This window comes from Oncorhynchus mykiss, chromosome 13, assembly GCF_013265735.2.
Source record: "Oncorhynchus mykiss isolate Arlee chromosome 13, USDA_OmykA_1.1, whole genome shotgun sequence".
Taxonomy (NCBI): domain Eukaryota; kingdom Metazoa; phylum Chordata; class Actinopteri; order Salmoniformes; family Salmonidae; genus Oncorhynchus; species Oncorhynchus mykiss.
Window position 1 is genome coordinate 17,289,222 of NC_048577.1, and position 16,979 is coordinate 17,306,200.

General features: G+C 42.0%; 1 pseudogene; it reads left to right on the top strand.

Annotated features, from left to right (window-relative positions):
• The window catches only part of LOC110487300, a 330,040-nt pseudogene that overhangs the window by 232,802 nt on the left and 80,259 nt on the right, over positions 1–16,979 (top strand).

Consider the following 16,979-nt stretch of genomic DNA (forward strand, 5'->3'; position numbering starts at 1 on the left):
ACTGCAGTTGATTGTTTGATACAGTACGCTTTGGATTTGGAACTGTGATACACAGTCGGATAAAGCTCCAAGCTGTTGATGTTTTATATTTGTTGATCCCGGTTCCAAAGGCGCTGTAATGTTTTATTGAATATTCTTCTGTAGTCTTAAATGGTTGAATTACCTTCTTGAAGTTTTAATTAGAATATTGATTGTTGTTATCTGATTGATGGTACTTTAGTTAGACGTTACCCCATGCTGTGGAAAGCTCTGTACCCTCGTTTCACACAGAGGTCACATCCTTTATAACCCCCTGTGACGAAGACTTGACACTATGGTCATTGAATATGACCTAGCTACCAAGATGGCTATCACAACAGGGGAGAATGGTTAAGTTGGAGGAGGGAGGAGACGTATCAGTCATAATGAAACGTGTGGATTCAGAGGTTGTCACTATGGGGAGGTGCTAATGAAAAAAGAGTTTCTACACAGTCACTTTGATCAGATGCAATTCTACAGTTTTCATTTGCTAAGCTTTCGGTCTGTGATGGCCTACTTTGGAGAATGCGGGCTATAAGAGTTTGTAACACACACTTTTGGGCTGTTTATAATGAACCCTATAGATGTTGGTGATATTTTGTTTTCTTTGAAAGGATGGGCCTTTGTGGACATGGAACACTCTTAGAAGACATACCTTTGTGGACATGGAGACAACATACCTTTGTGGACATGGAACACTCTCAGAAGACAAACCTTTGTGGACATGGAACACCCTCAGAAGACATACCTTTGTGGACATGGAACACTCTCAGACAACATACCTTTGTGGACATGGAACACTCTCAGAAGACAAACCTTTGTGGACATGGAACACCCTCAGAAGACATACCTTTGTGGACATGGAACACTCTCAGACAACATACCTTTGTGGACATGGAACACTCTCAGACAACATACCTTTGTGGACATGGAACACTCTCAGACAACATACCTTTGTGGACATTAAACTCTCTCAGACAACATACCTGTGTGGACATTAAAACCTGTTATGGATGATGCAAATTTTTGCAGCTTTTTGTTAAAAATCGCGCAACATTTCAAAGTCCTGCTACTCATGCCAGGAATATAGTATATGCATATGATGTATATATGAAGTATGTGTGGATAGAAAACACTCGGAAGTTTCTAAAACTGGTTAAATCGGGTCTGTGGCTATAACAGAACGTGTTTAGGAGTAAAAATCCCTGGTAAAACTGTTTACCAAAAACAAAAACAAAAATATTCGTCCGCCATTCAATGTGTTGTTAAAGGCGACCTAAAATAAATGAGGATCCCCTGTAAACGGCTTCAGCTTCCACACGATGTCGCCATTGCTGTCATTTCCATATGAATTTATCCTTGGTTACAACACGAATAGACCCCTCCTTTCTTGAGGCGCACCACAGTATGTTGTGAAACTGAAAAAATGGACGATGATTTCCAGACTTGCTGCTATCGAATACAGATCGCCCTGTGATCAATTTGATACATCATTAACGTTTATTAATACCTAAAGTTGGTTTAGAAAAGTCGTTTGAAGTGATTTGTAAAAGTTTACAGGCGACTTTTGTAATTTTAAAAAGTGACGTTGCGTCTTGTAAATGGACTTTTCTCAGCATCAGACTGGTCTTCAGCAAATGACATTTTGGGTATACAATGACGGATTTAATCGGGAAAAATACCCAATTGTGATGTTTATGGGACATATAGGAATGCCAACAAAGAAGCTCATCCAAGGTAATGAATGTTTTATATTTTATTTCTGCGTTTTGGGTAGCGCCGGCTACCGCAAAATCTGTTGTTTACGTGTCGTGCTGGTATTTTGGGGGGTGCATGCTATCAGATAATAGCTTCTCATGCTTTCGCCGAAAAGCATTTTACAAATCTGACTTGGTGGCTAGATTCACAACGAGTGTAGCTTTAATTCAGTACCTTGCACGTGTATTTTTATGAAAGTTTGAGTTTTATTGAGTACTTTACTCAAGTACTATAGGTGGCGCTCTGAAATTTCAGCTGAGCTATCCCTGTGCAGGGACCACCTCCATAAGATTAAACTCTCTCAGAAGACATACATTTGTGAACATGGAACACTCTTAGACAAGATACGTACAGTTCTGATGAAACGATTCCGTAAGCACTGATGCAATGTGGAATCCAATGGTGATTAGTAAATTAGATAATGAAGTATATTTAGTTGGGAGTCAATACAAGTGCAACTTTAAAACAGTCTGTTCTGTACTGATAACATATTGAGTTTTTCTATATTCAAACAGCTGTGTCTCAAGCTTTGTCAGATCACTTTATTACTTGTCTACAGTCTTTTTGTATTCAATGCTCTGTCTCTTTACCATATGTCTGGAGTATACTGTTCTATTCCGAGTTCTAGAACTCTGGGTGACCTGTCTTGACTCTTATCTCAGAACGTGTGCTCAGTGTGAAGACATGATTACTATGGATGTAGCTCTTCCTCTCTCTCTTTGACTAAGGGCAATACAATTAAGAGCGTCTGTGACACGTCTCAAAAAGTATGATGGTGGAAAGTATGTAAACAACTCAACTTAATATACCTTTTTTTCTTGTTCTTCTGTGTTCATCTGGGTCTTTACAACTGTTCAAGTCTCCTAATTGACTTCAGTATTAGAGCTGCTTGTGTTATAAATCTTTTGACAAGAGCTGTTATGCTAGACAGCGTCAGGCCCCGGTTGTTTAGTGCAGTTCAGTTATTCATGTAACACCCTCCCTGCCGTTAGGTTCAAAGAGAGAAAGCAAAGATTATATTTTTCTGAATGTGTTTATAGTCTGAGATGTATTGAGTTGGGTTAGTTGGGAAGCTAGTGGTGGAAGTCTGAAGGGAGAAGTGAAGATGAACCTTTTAAAAAAGCAGTCCCCTCGACTCAAGTTGTATTGCATTCTTAACATATTGCATCCCGGCTCACACACCTCGTTGGCCCTGTGAGGCAAGGCCTTGGATCCCTAATGGACTGTGTAAAGGCTATGTTCATTAAAACGTTAACTTGGTGGAAAGTTGAGATCAAGTTTTCAGGACACATTGAAGTTACTGTGGTCACTTGGGAATATGTGGTTTTGATTTCATTATTTATTTAGAAGTGTTAATGAGAGCAGACAATTCGCTTCAGAAAAAGCTGCTAGTGTAGATAAAATGGCATTAGTGCATTTTTTATCTATTGATAGATACATTTATGTATCTATTGCCAGTCTATGACAAAACCTAACAATATCTATCCTGTTTAAGTTCAACCTTAGTTCCCTCAGCACCAGTCTTTTAATTCAAGTGTTCTCTGTGTTTAATACCCTTATACCCTGTTTACGTATATCAAGAGGAGAACCCCAGGTGTCTGACATTACTTTGTTAAATGCTGATGCATTTATTCACACTTCCTTTCAACCTTTGAAAAAAGTGATTAAAAAAACTTTACACTTCAGATGTATCAACAGAAACAAGTCACATTTCTTCACACAGTCAAACGAGCTCACAGTTTCCAACATCACCTGAGTCACTCACCTGCATACACTATTTGCAGCCTAGTCACCCAGCACCACAATTACATTGCGGGCAACCCAACACACTGCCTAAGCCCCATTTTAATTGAATGCCAAACAACTCATTATGTGGTTATTCGTAATACCTGCCACTGGGGGAAACAATCAGTATTGCCAGACAGTGCCACAAGAATAAAACGTCAGTGTTTCTCAGGTATTTTTGTGACTTCTCCAGTCTCTGACTCACTTGCTCTGCAGTGCATATTGGGATTTGATTGATCCCTTGTCTGCATTAGGTTGTTGCCTGTTACAGATAGCAGGATTACTGTCATTAGTCAAGTGGGGGAATGATGGCTCAGAGCCCAATAGATTATAATACAATAGACTATAACCAAAGGGTTTTGTGGAGGGGGGTCTTCCTGCTGAGAATAAAGCTGGAGAAGGTATTGTGGAAGGGGGTCTTCCTGGTGAGTATAAAGCTGGAGAAGGTATTGCGGAGGGGGTCTTCCTGGTGAGGATAAAGCTGGAGAAGGTGTTGTGGAGGGGGTCTTCCTGCTGAGGATAAAGCTGGAGAAGGTGTTGTGGAGGGAGGTCTTCCTGGTGAGGATAAAGCTGGAGAAGGTGTTGTGGAGGGAGGTCTTCCTGGTGAGGATAAAGCTGGAGAAGGTATTGCGGAGGGGGTCTTCCTGGTGAGGATAAAGCTGGAGAAGGTGTTGTGGAGGGGGGTCTTCCTGCTGAGGATAAAGCTGGAGAAGGTGTTGTGAGGGGGGTCTTCCTGCTGAGGATAAAGCTGGAGAACGTGTTGTGAGGGGGGTCTTCCTGCTGAGGATAAAGCTGGAGAAGGTGTTGTGGAGGGGGGTCTTCCTGCGTAGGATAAAGCTGGATAAGTTGTTGTCGAGGAGGGTCCTCCTGCTGAGGATAAAGCTGGATAAGTTGTTGTGGAGAGGGATCTTCCTGCTGAGGATAACGCTGGAGAAGTTTTTGTGGAGGAGGTCTTCCTGCTGAGGATAAAGCTGGAGAAGGTGTTGTGGAGGGGGGTCTTCCTGCTGAGGATAAAGCTGGAGAAGGTGTTGTGGAGGGGGGTCTTCCTGCTGAGGATAAAGCTGGAGAAGGTGTTGTGGAGGAGGGTCTTCCTGCTGAGGATAAAGCTGGAGAAGGTGTTGTGGAGGAGGTCTTCCTGCTGAGGATAAAGCTGGAGAAGGTGTTGTGGAGGGGGGTCTTCCTGCTGAGGATAAAGCTGGAGAAGGTGTTGTGGAGGGGGGTCTTCCTGCTGAGGATAAAGCTGGAGAAGGTGGTTTTTGGAGGATGTATATGTAGCTTTAGGGATGCAATCGCACAAACACACATGGGTTCACAGACACACACACTAATACACACACACACCTGTTCGACAAACATACCTAAGCTGAATGCATGCATACATACACATAACCACAAAACTTAGACAGAGAAGAGTAAACTAGAAAGCACAGACCTGGTGGAACTCAAACTCAATAGGATGCAGTTTTGGCAGCGCTGGCACAATGATGCAGAGAGAACAGGGGACTGAAATCAAAGGGAAATTATGGATACAGCGTGGAGAGATAGAGCGGGAACAGAGGGGAGTTACTCTTTTAATAGAATAGCAGATATACATTGTCACAACAGCAGATGGATGGAGGTGTGCTGTTAAATAGCCAATGTGCTAACAACAAGGTAACAGATTGTAGCGTGTGTGAGAAACTTGCCATACACCTGTGTTCCAGTCTGGAGACAGAGGTTTATTGCAAAATCTTGATTTTGTGGTCAAATAACCATTTCTTTATGGATGTTCATGTGGGCTTGGAGTTATTATCTTGTTGGAAGATCCACTTGCGGCCAAGTTGCAGCCTCCAGAGGCAGAGGCAAACGTGTTTTTTGCTAAAATGCCCCTGTACTGGGTAAAGTTCATGATGCCGTTGACCGTGCCCCAGGACAAGTGGAAGCCAAATATCACCATAGCATCAAAGATCCACCACGATATTTTGCAGTAAGCATGGGGTTCTGCTCTTCATATTGATATTTCTTTAGACACCAAACCCACTACTTGTGTACGTGGCCAAAGAGCTTTCTTTTCATGTCAACCAACAAATGTAAATGCCTAGAGATGGCTAAATGGCATTGGCACCTGAATTAGACCCTGTGATACGGTCAGATGGCATGAAAGTAGAGCTCGTTGGCCATGCATAATTACTTTTTTTGTTTATTTTTTTATTTCATACTGTATTTTTTGCTCATCTTCATCAAAGGTGCCTGTATGTATGACATCCTTTTGTCTTTTTAGGATGGGCAGCTTCTGTATTGCATTCCAAGCCCCAGTTGCAAGGCTACGTCAGGCTACCTTCACACAGATACTGGGTTATTGGGCATTGGGTTATGTCTTATGAGTAGCCCTCCTTGCTGTTGGTGAAGACCACACGTCCACAGGGTATATTTAGAACTCCTATCCACTCACCTGAAGGCTTTGATGTTTCAGAGGCGTCATAACCTTTATGTGGAGGAGCTGTCAGTTTATTGGTATTCGTCTGTCAAGTCGTGTGTGTGTGTGTGTGTGTGTGTGTGTGTGTGTGTGTGTGTGTGTGTGTGTGTGTGTGTGTGTGTGTGTGTGTGTGTGTGTGTGTGTGTGTGTGTGTGTGTGTGTGTGTGTGTGTGTGTGTGTGTGTGTGTGTGTGTGTGTGTGTGTGTGACAAGGGAGTGGGATTGGGAGTGGGAGTGAAGATTATGAATTAAAGACTGGGGGAAAAGGGAGATTGATGTTGATTAAAGGATGTTTGAAATGATATTACAGTTTTTCTCAATTGTTTTGGCTCAATTAAATTTTTTTATTTTTTTTATACAATAAGTTCACAACTAGTTCCCAATTAGTTAACTTATTAATTAGTTTCTTGTCCACACCAGATTTTAATTTCTTATTAATTTAAGCAAATTGCACAGGTTTTGTTATGTGCGCAAAAGAGTAAGTACAATTGTGTACAATTTGCCCAATAACTACATGCACATGGCTTGCTGATGAAAACTGACGAGTTGATTCTCAGTGAAACTGTCATACTCTTCACAACTTCTAAACATTCTTTCATTGTGTGAGCTGTCACATGTAAAATGATCCATTCAATGATCAAAATCTGTCAGACATACAGTGGGGCAAAAAAGTATTTAGTCAGCCACCAATTGTGCAAGTTCTCCCACTTAAAAAGACGAGAGGCCTGTAATTTTCATCATAGGTACACTTCAACTATGACAGACATAATGAGAAAAAAAATCCTGAAAATCACAATGTAGGATTTTTAATGAATTTCTTTGCAAATGATGGTGGAAAACAAGTATTTGGTCAATAACAAAAGTTTATCTCAATACTTTGTTATATACCCTTTGTTGGCAATGACAGAGGTAAAACGTTTTCTGTAAGTCTTCACAAGGTTTTCACACACTGTTGCTGGTATTTTGGCCCATTCCTCCATGCAGATCTCCTCTAGAGCAGTGATGTTTTGGGGCTGTTGCTGGGCAATAGGGACTTGCAACTCCCTCCAAAGATTTTCTATGGGGTTGAGATCTGGAGACTGGCTAGGCCACTCCAGGACCTTGAAATGCTTCTTCGCCACTCCTTCGTTACCCGGGCGGTGTGTTTGGGATCATTGTCATGCTGAAAGACCCAGCCACGTTTCATCTTCAATGCCCTTATTGATGGAAGGAGGTTTTCACTCAAAATCTCACGATACATAGCCCCATTCATTTTTTCCTTTGCACGGATCAGTCGTCCTGGTCCCTTTGCAGAAAATCAAACCCAAAGCATGATGTTTCCACCCCCATGCTTCACAGTAGTTATGGTGTTCTTTGGATGCAACTCAGCATTCTTTGTCCTCCAAACACGACAAGTTGAGTTTTTACCAAAAAGTTATATTTTGGTTTCATCTGACCACATGACATTCTCCCAATCTTCTTCTGGATCATCCAAACGCTCTCATGTACTGGCTTAAGCAGGGGACACGTCTGGCACTGCAGGATTTGAGTTCCCGGCGGCGTAGTGTGTTACTTATGATAGGCTTGTTACTTTGGTCCCAGCTCACTGCAGGTCATTCACTAGATCCCCCCGTGTGATTCTGGGATTTTTGCTCACCGTTCTTGTGATCATTTTGACCCCACGGGGTGAGATCTTGCATGGAGCCCCAGATCGAGGGAGATTATCAGTGGTCTTGTCTGTCTTCCATTTCCTAATAATTGCTCCTACAGTGGATTTCTTCAAACCAAGCTGCTTACCTATTGCAGATTGTCTTCCCAGCCTGGTGCAGGTCTACAATTTTGTTTCTGGTGTCCTTTGACAGCTCTTTGGTCTTGGCCATAGTGGAGTTTGGAGTGTGACTGTTTGAGGTTGTGGACAGGTGTCTTTAATAGTGATAACAAGTTCAAACAGGTGCCATTAATACAGGTAACGAGTGGAGGACAGAGGAGCCTATTAAAGAAGAAGTTACAGGTCTGTGAGAGCCAGAAATCTTGCTTGTTTGTAGGTGACCAAATACTTATTTTCCACCATAATTTGCAAATAAATTCATTAAAAAGCCTACAATGTGATTTTCTGGATTTTTTTTTCTCATTTTGTCTGTCATAGTTGAAGTGTACCTATGATGAAAATTACAGGCCTCTCTCATCTTTTTAAGTGGGAGAACTTGCACAATTGGTGGCTGACTACATACTTTTTTGCCCCACTGTACATGTATATTCCATAAATATCTATGACATGGAAAGTTTGTGATGTCTGCAAAATTGGCAAATAACCTGCCAGGTGATGTAGTAATGAAATAGGAATCACAATCTTACCAATCAAGTAAATATATGGAGCTTGCCCACGGCACAATCACTACCATTTTTGAACATGGAGGAACATCACATGGAGGAATGCGTGGTGGTGGTGTTAGGGGAAGACATAATAGAGGAAGAGGTAGAAGGCAAAGAATACGAGTCCCTGACGAAATCAGAGCCACAATTGTGGCTCATGTCATAAATCATAGTCTTACAATGGAAGAGGCTGGTCGGAGAGTACAGCCTAATGTAAACAGGTCCACAGTGTTATAAACCATGGTCTGACAATGGAAGAGGCTGGTCGGAGAGTACAGACTAATATAAAAAGGTCCACAGTGTTATAAACCATGGTCTGACAATGGAAGAGGCTGGTCGGAGAGTACAGCCAAATGTAAACAGGTCCACAGTGTTATAAACCATGGTCTGACAATGGAAGAGGCTGGTCGGAGAGTACAGACTAATGTAAACAGGTCCACAGTGTTATAAACCATGGTCTGACAATGGAAGTGGCTGGTCGGAGAGTACAGCCTAATTTAAACAGGTTCACAGTGTCATCAATTGGAAGAGGCTGGTCTGAAAGATGTTCTGAAAGAGCTGCAAAACCTGGACCCGTACAAATCAGCTGGGCTTGACAATCTGGACCCTCTATTTCTGAAACTATCCGCCGCCATTGTCGCAACCCCTATTACTAGCCTGTTCAACCTCTCTTTCGTGTCGTCTGAGATCCCCAAGGATTGGAAAGCTGCCGCAGTCCTCCCCCTCTTTAAAGGGGGACACACCCTGGACCCAAACTGTTACAGACCTATATCCATCCCGCCCTGCCTATCTAAGGTCTTCGAAAGCCAAGCCAACAAACAGGTCACTGACCATCTCGAATCCCACATTACCTTCTCCGCTGTGCAATCTGGTTTCCGAGCCGGTCACGGGTGCACCTCAGCCACACTCAAGGTACTAAACGATATCATAACCGCCATCGACCTGGCCAATGCTTTCGACTCTGTCAATCACCATATTCTTATCGTCAGACTCAGTAGCCTCGGTTTTTCTAATGACTGCCTTGCCTGGTTCACCAACTACTTTGCAGACAGAGTTCAGTGTGTCAATTCGGAGGGCATGTTGTCCGGTCCTCTGGCAGTCTCTATGGGGGTGCCACAGGGTTCAATTCTCGGGCTGACTCTTTTCTCTGTATATATCAATGATGTTGCGATTCCCTGATCCACCTCTACGCAGACGACACCATTCTGTATACTTCCGGCCCTTCCTTGGACACTGTGCTATCTAACCTCCAAATGAGCTTCAATGCCATACAACAGTCCTTTCGTAGCCTCCAACTGCTCTTAAACGCTAGTAAAAACCAAATGCATTCTTTTCTACCGTTCGCTGCCTGCACCCGCACGCCCGACTAGCATCACCACCCTGGATGGTTCCGACCTAGAATATGTGGACATCTATAAGTACCTAGGTGTCTGGCTAGACTGTATACTCTCCTTCCAGACTAATTTCAAACATCTCCAATCTAAAATCAAATCTAGAGTCGGCTTTCTATTCCGCAACAAAGCCTCCTTCACTCACACCGCCAAACTTACCCTAGTAAAACTGACTATCCTACCGATCCTCGACTTCGGCGATGTCATCTACAAAATAGCTTCCAATACTCTACTCAGCAAACTGGATGCAGTTTATCACAGTGCCATCCGTTCTGTTACTAAAGCACCTTATACTACCCACCACTGCGACCTGTATGCTCTAGTCGGCTGGCCCTCGCTACATATTCGTCGCCAGACCCACTGGCTCCAGGTCATCTACAAGTTCATGCTAGGTAAAGCTCCGCCTTATCTCAGTTCACTGGTCACGATTGCAACACCCACCCGTAGCACGCGCTCCAGCAGGTGTATCTCACTGATCATCCCTAAAGCCAACACCTCATTTGGAAGCCTTTCATTCCAGTTCTCTGCTGCCTATGACTGGAACGAATTGCAAAAATTGCTGAAGCTGGAGACTTTTATCTCCCTCACCAACTTCAAACATCTGCTATCTGAGCAGCTAACCGATCGCTGCAGCTGTACATGGTCCATCGGTAAATAGCCCACCCAATTTTACCTACCTCATCCCCATACTGTTTATATTTATTGTAACGGCGTTCTTCGTTTGTTGAAAGAGAGGACCGAAATGCAGCGTGGTGGTTACTCATGTTCTTTAATGAATGACGATACATGAAATAACTAAATGAATACGAAAACAACAAACGGAACGTGAAACCTAATACAGCCTATCTGGTGAACACTACACAAAGACAGGAACAATCACCCACAAACACACAGTGAAACCCAGGCTACCTAAGTATGATTCTCAATCAGAGACAACTAATGACACCTGCCTCTGATTGAGAACCATACTAGGCCGAAAACATAGAACTGCCCCACAACATAGAAAAACAAACATAGACTGCCCACCCAACTCACGCCCTGACCATACTAAATAAATACAACACAAAGGAAATAGAGGTCAGAACGTGACATTTATTTACTTCTCTGCTCTTTTGCACACCAGTATCTCTACCTGTACATGACCATCTGATCATGTATCACTCCAGTGTTAATCTGCAAAATTGTAATTATTCGCCTACCTCCTCATGCCTTTTGCACACAATGTATATAGACTCTCTTTTTTTCTACTGTGTTATTGACTTGTTAATTGCTTACTCCATGTGTAACTCTGTTGTCTGTTCACACTGCTATGCTTTATCTTGGCCAGGTCGCATTTGTAAATGAGAACTTGTTCTCAACTAGCCTACCTGGTTAAATAAAGGTCAAATAAAAATAAATATAAAAATGTATATATATATATTGTACAGGGAGTTTTACTGTACTTCATTGATGCATGTATGTACTTCTTGAAGTTGTAGATAGCCTATTCTAGAATCAGAAATGTTATGTAAAACAAACTTTATATTTGTTTTCTGTGTTACTATATAGAGAATAACGGAACTGGAAAGACGTGAAATGACCCACATTCTTGTTTTTGTGGACAAGGCTGGGTTCCATCTGGCCAAAGGCAGGAGGCGTGGCCCGCAATCTCATTGGACACCGAGTCACAATTGTCACACCAGGCCAACGTGGGGGCAATATTACAATCTGTTTTGCCATTTTGAGAATGGTGTGAGCACACATTCCTCACATTGGGCCCTGTAACACCCAAATTCTCCTGGCCTTCCTAAATACACTTTACAGAGATCTAATACCAGAACACGAACAAGGTTTTTTTAGACCAGATTTGCCAAATTATGTAATTGTGTGGGATAATGTCAGCTTCCAGCGAACTAACATTGTTAGGGAAAGGTTTGCTGTGCATGAAAGGATAACAATGGAGTTCCTTCCACCATCCTCCCCATTCCTGAATCCGATAGAAGAGTTTGTTTCAGCATGGAGGTGGAAAGTATATGACTATCGGGCACAAGATCAATGTCCCTGTTAGATGCCATGAATCCTGCTTGTGAGGACATCACAGGCGATCATAGCAGGGGATGGTTGCACCATGCAAGTAGATTTCCCCCCCGGTGCATCACAAGGGAAAACATCAGATGTGATGTTGACGAAAGTCTCTCGCCAGACAAACAAGAGCGACAGGATGTCCACCAAGAAGATGGGAACTTGTAGTGTTACGTACTGTGAGGAGGTACAATTTATTGTTTTTAACAGAACAACCGCAGGTTTTCTGTTGTGTTTTTAAATTTTTTAGCATGGATGCCATTTTGTGGCAAATTGTCTGTTCACTATACATTACTTTATATATAAAAATGGACATGTAAACAGAAAATTCACACTTGCATGCTACAAAAATTAATTTAATATATACATACAAATGTGCATATCCTTTTTCTGTGTACTACAGTATTGTACAGTATTGACTATTCCCAGTAAACTTTAACCTACTGTTGATATCGGTATTTAAAAAGCTCAGTGTGATACAATAGCATTCAGCTAGACAAAATGTACATTATTGTATAGTACAGTAAGCAGTCAGTGTCAACTAAAAAGTAGAACAAAACTGAAATGTTTTATGTAACAAACTGCAGTGGTGAAAAAACAACGAAACATTTTGACCAGTACGGCTCACACAATGACAAAAAAAACTTTTCATTTTGGTGGCATTGGCCAATTTACTGACACAATAACTAGGTTTTGAAGCATGAATGAAATGTTTTGGGTGAGTTACTACATTTTGCAGACATGCAATAGAGTTGGAAAGTCCCATCAAACAGTTGTGACAATTGCACTTACAGTTTAGAGAAAGTTCAGACTGTTTCAAAAAATTTGCCAAAGTGATTGAGAAACTGTAAACAAAGCATCTATTTCCGTTAGAGGTGTTCTTTATTTTACTGCTGTTATTTGTTGCTTGCAGTGGAGGAGCTGATGTCAGTTGATCGGTTTTGTCAATTTGTTTTGAAACAGGGCCTCCAGAATATATTCACTTCCTTCTCTCAGTTATTGGCCCATATTACAGTGACAGTGAGGGAGAAAACGCGGTTTGCACACGTCCCTTCTGTGAGCTGGCACTGATGGTGATCTGACACTTTATTACACCTCTCCCACTCCCTCTCTTGTTTCTCCCTGTCCCTGCCTTTTGAATCCCCCTCTTCTCGTCCGCTGCAGACAGAAGTCAGACTGTGTATCTCAGTATCTCGGCCAGGTACAAAGCTGACATTTAACTTTTCAAGTAGGATCAGCTGGGTATCAGTGCCAGAGCTGCCAACCTTCCATCATTATTCTGTGGGGAAGACATAATAGTCGACATGATGGATTCTGCCTCTTGCTGAACCTCGCCTCTTAACTACAATCCAACAGCCTCGGTCTGTGGCCGGCTCCACTTTCATATGTTGCTAACATAACCCGCTCTGCGTTTTTTTCTTGTTTATTAGTATGATAAAGTCTCCCTCTGAGGGAGAGCGATAGTAAGAGGGGCAGCCATTTGAATCCATTAGTGTTTATGGTCGTTTGAAGCTGCCAGACAACGGTATTGGTTTCCTCATCTGTTAGAAATAGGGGATTATCAAAGCAGCTTCCTCCTTCAGTTAGAAATAGGGGATTATCAAAGCATCTTCCTCTTTCAGTGGAATGTTGATGTGGACGGGAGTTGGTCTATTCTGGAGTTGGTCTATACTGGACTTGGTCTATTCTGTAGTTGGTCTATACTGGAGTTGGTCTATACTGGAGTTGGTCTATACTGGTGTTGGGCAATACTGGAGTTGGACTATACTGGGGTTGGACTATTCTGCAGTTAGTCTATACTGGAGTTGGTCTATACTGGAGTTGGTCTATACTGGAGTTGATCTATACTGGAGTTGGTCTATTCTGGAGTTGGTCTATACTGGAGTTGGTCTATACTGGGGTTGGACTATTCTGCAGTTAGTCTATACTGGTGTTGGGCAATACTGGAGTTGAACTATACTGGGGTTTGACTATTCTGAAGTTAGTCTATACTGGAGTTGGTCTTTATTGGAGTTGTACCATGCTGGAGTTGGATTATACTGGTGTTGGGCAATACTGGTGTTGGGCAATACTGGTGTTGGACTATACTGGGGTTGGACTATACTGGGGTTGGACCATACTGGAGTTGGACCATACTGGAGTTGGACCATACTGGAGTTGGACCATACTGGAGTTGGACCATACTGGAGTTGGTCTATACTGGAGTTGGACATACTGAAGTTGGATTATACTGAGGTTGGACTATACTGGAGATGGTCTATACTGGAGTTTGACTATACTTTGTCGATACAGAATACTATACTTTGTCGCAGTAACGCAGGGTTGGTCCGTGCTAAAGCTTCCAATCAGATACTAAACCTGGGCGATTCTGCCTCATGGACTGTAGATTTGGACAGCAAGACAAATTGAACCAGCAAAGCTGTACTCTACATTATTGATTTTACTTTTATAGAGCATCAATTCCAGTATATCTAACCTGTAGAGTTATACTACACACCTGGTTGTAATTATCTACCTTTCCAATGACATTGATAACCAAACACAATCAAACGCCCAGACAATGCTTATTCATTAGCATTTTCATTCTCTCTCAGCTGCAATTCCTTTCCCACACAAAGTGGGGCAAAAACATATTTAGTCAGCCACCAATTGTGCAAGTTCTCCCACTTAAAAAGATGAGAGAGGACTGTAATGTTCAACATAGGTACACTTCAACTATGACAGACAAAATGATTTTGAAAAAATCCAGAAAATCACATTGTAGGCTTTTTAATGAATTTATTTGCAAATTATGGTGGAAAATAAGTATTTGGTCAATAACAAAAGTTGATCTCAATACTTTGTTATATACCCTTTGTTGGCAATGACAGAGGTCAAATGTTTTCTGTAAGTCTACACAAGGTTTTCACACACTGTTGCTGGTATTTTGGCCCATTCCTCCATGCAGATCTCCTCTAGAGCAGTGATGTTTTGGGGCTGTTGCTGGGCATCACGGACTTTCAACTCCCTCCAAAGATTTTCTATTCAGTGCCAGTTTTATTTGGACTTGGGGAATCTTCGATGCCCTTGAGGTTTAGAACCTACAGTATTTCTTTAACGTGGCCGGAGATTGGCTCTTTAGGACAACATTTAATGTACTAATTGGAAAGTCATTGCACCAATAGTGCGGTGGAAGGACCAAAGATCTGTTCACCCGAAAAAAATGCTTGCCCCGTCCACTCCCCCACATTTCCCCTAATGATCGTAACTTGCCCAGGAGCCTATAAATCGTGAACAGTAGTGAAACTAAGTGTCTCATCATTATGTGGTCTCCACCTTTCCTCTCTCAGAGAAACATCACCCTTTCAATATGGCATATTCCATGTACTCTTATGTTTAGTATTGTATTGAGCATGGAAACAAACATTGTAGATAATGTTGACAATATGTCACAGTACAGCCTACCTTGGAGTATACTTGTTTGTGTGATGCAGGTCATTGTTGGAAGGAAATATCCTCTGAAACCCAGCAGGATATGACATATTGTTAAACTGTGCAGTACACTTACCAGCAAGGTGACCTGGAAGTATAAGAATAGTGATTTTAAGAAACATCAGGGTGCGTTTTGGATGGGGAGCAAATTAATATCATGGGGGCTGAATAATGAAAGAGGGAACACCCCGAAATGTACTTTTTGTTTCTCATCCTGAGTAGAGTGATGGATGGACCCCTATCCCCCCCTTCTACCATCGTCTTTCTGTTATTCAGATAAAGTCATGAACAGGAGTTGAATGCGGCCCAGAGCAAACCATACTCATCAAGGGCATGTGAAAATGGCAGGGGTTATAGTTTGGCTTCTCCTGGTTTCACAGGGATCATACTGAACAAGTGCGGCCCACATCTGGATAAACCCGCGTCAGTCTGTCAGGGTCTTAGGATTTGGAGGTATTATCAGTCTGGATAAGAGAGGCAGGCTGGGAAATGAGAAAATAACACTCTGACTGTTGAGAAAAATGGGCACGTAACTTTTATGGCAGAACTAAGTTGTATTGCGAGGAGGCTCAGGGAGAGGTAAAATGTTGCTAATCGCTAAGGTGTTATATCATAAAAATCACATATACGGTTGTTCTCTTGACACTTTCTACCTCATTAACCTTGTCGATTAGGTTTCTCCAACATTTGTCACTTGCCATTGTTTTTTCTTTTCAAAACACACAGGCACCAAATTAATGTGACGAATGTTGGCTGTTGGCGCTTCGCTTGCTAGCAGAACAAATCATTTTTCTCCATTCCCTTCTCCCAGGGGGGCAGCTACCAAAAAACAAATCAGGAAATGGTAGGAATCAGCCTTGTTGATCGTGCCACACAGTCCCTCCAGTCCTTCTATAAGAAAACATTGCTTGAATTAATCCACCCTAATGATGCAAATTGTATGCGGTTAAATATATTCCACACAGAATCGTATCGCCACTAAACGTTAGCCCAAATGCAACGGGGGACATCCATCTCCATAAAGTATGCAGAGCGAGAAAATAAATAGAAAAAATACATTATTCAGGATTTTCTGTCCTCATTTGCATTACATTGACTCTATAAAAATGAATTAGCATTTCCAATTCTGTGGTAATAATAGTAATATGTGGGATATTGCCTTTCTGTGGATGGGTTTCAGCTCTGGTCGTTGGAGTCTCCTTCAGATAAGCTGGTTTAAATCAATCCTTGTTTAATAGGAGTCAGTGAATTTATAAATCCCAGAGTGCTTTCGCTTACAGGATCTCTTGTCATTGTAATCTGTGGCTGACACCTTTCTGCTGCTCAATACTGATTCTTCCTTCTAAAACCTTCTGACACGTTTCTGACATCGACAAGACTTAAATAGATGTACTGTAATACAGAGATTTTTCTGATTTTAGAGCTTGTGTGTTGTGTTAGTAGTAGAAATATCTGCCCCGTATGTGTGTTCCCAGACCTGTAGCCAGGAAGTAAAAGTTTAGTATCCAACCGTGGTTGTATTATATAATATGGTGCAGACTCTGCAATGGAACACACTGTATGGCAAAATGGCTTCCTTACGTCAGCAGTTTCACTCCTCCATATAAACTCATCCTAAAAAGTTAAGGTTGATCTTGAGTCAAAATGGCCTCCCCAGTCTCCACCACTGCAGTGCATAGGCCCACTTTG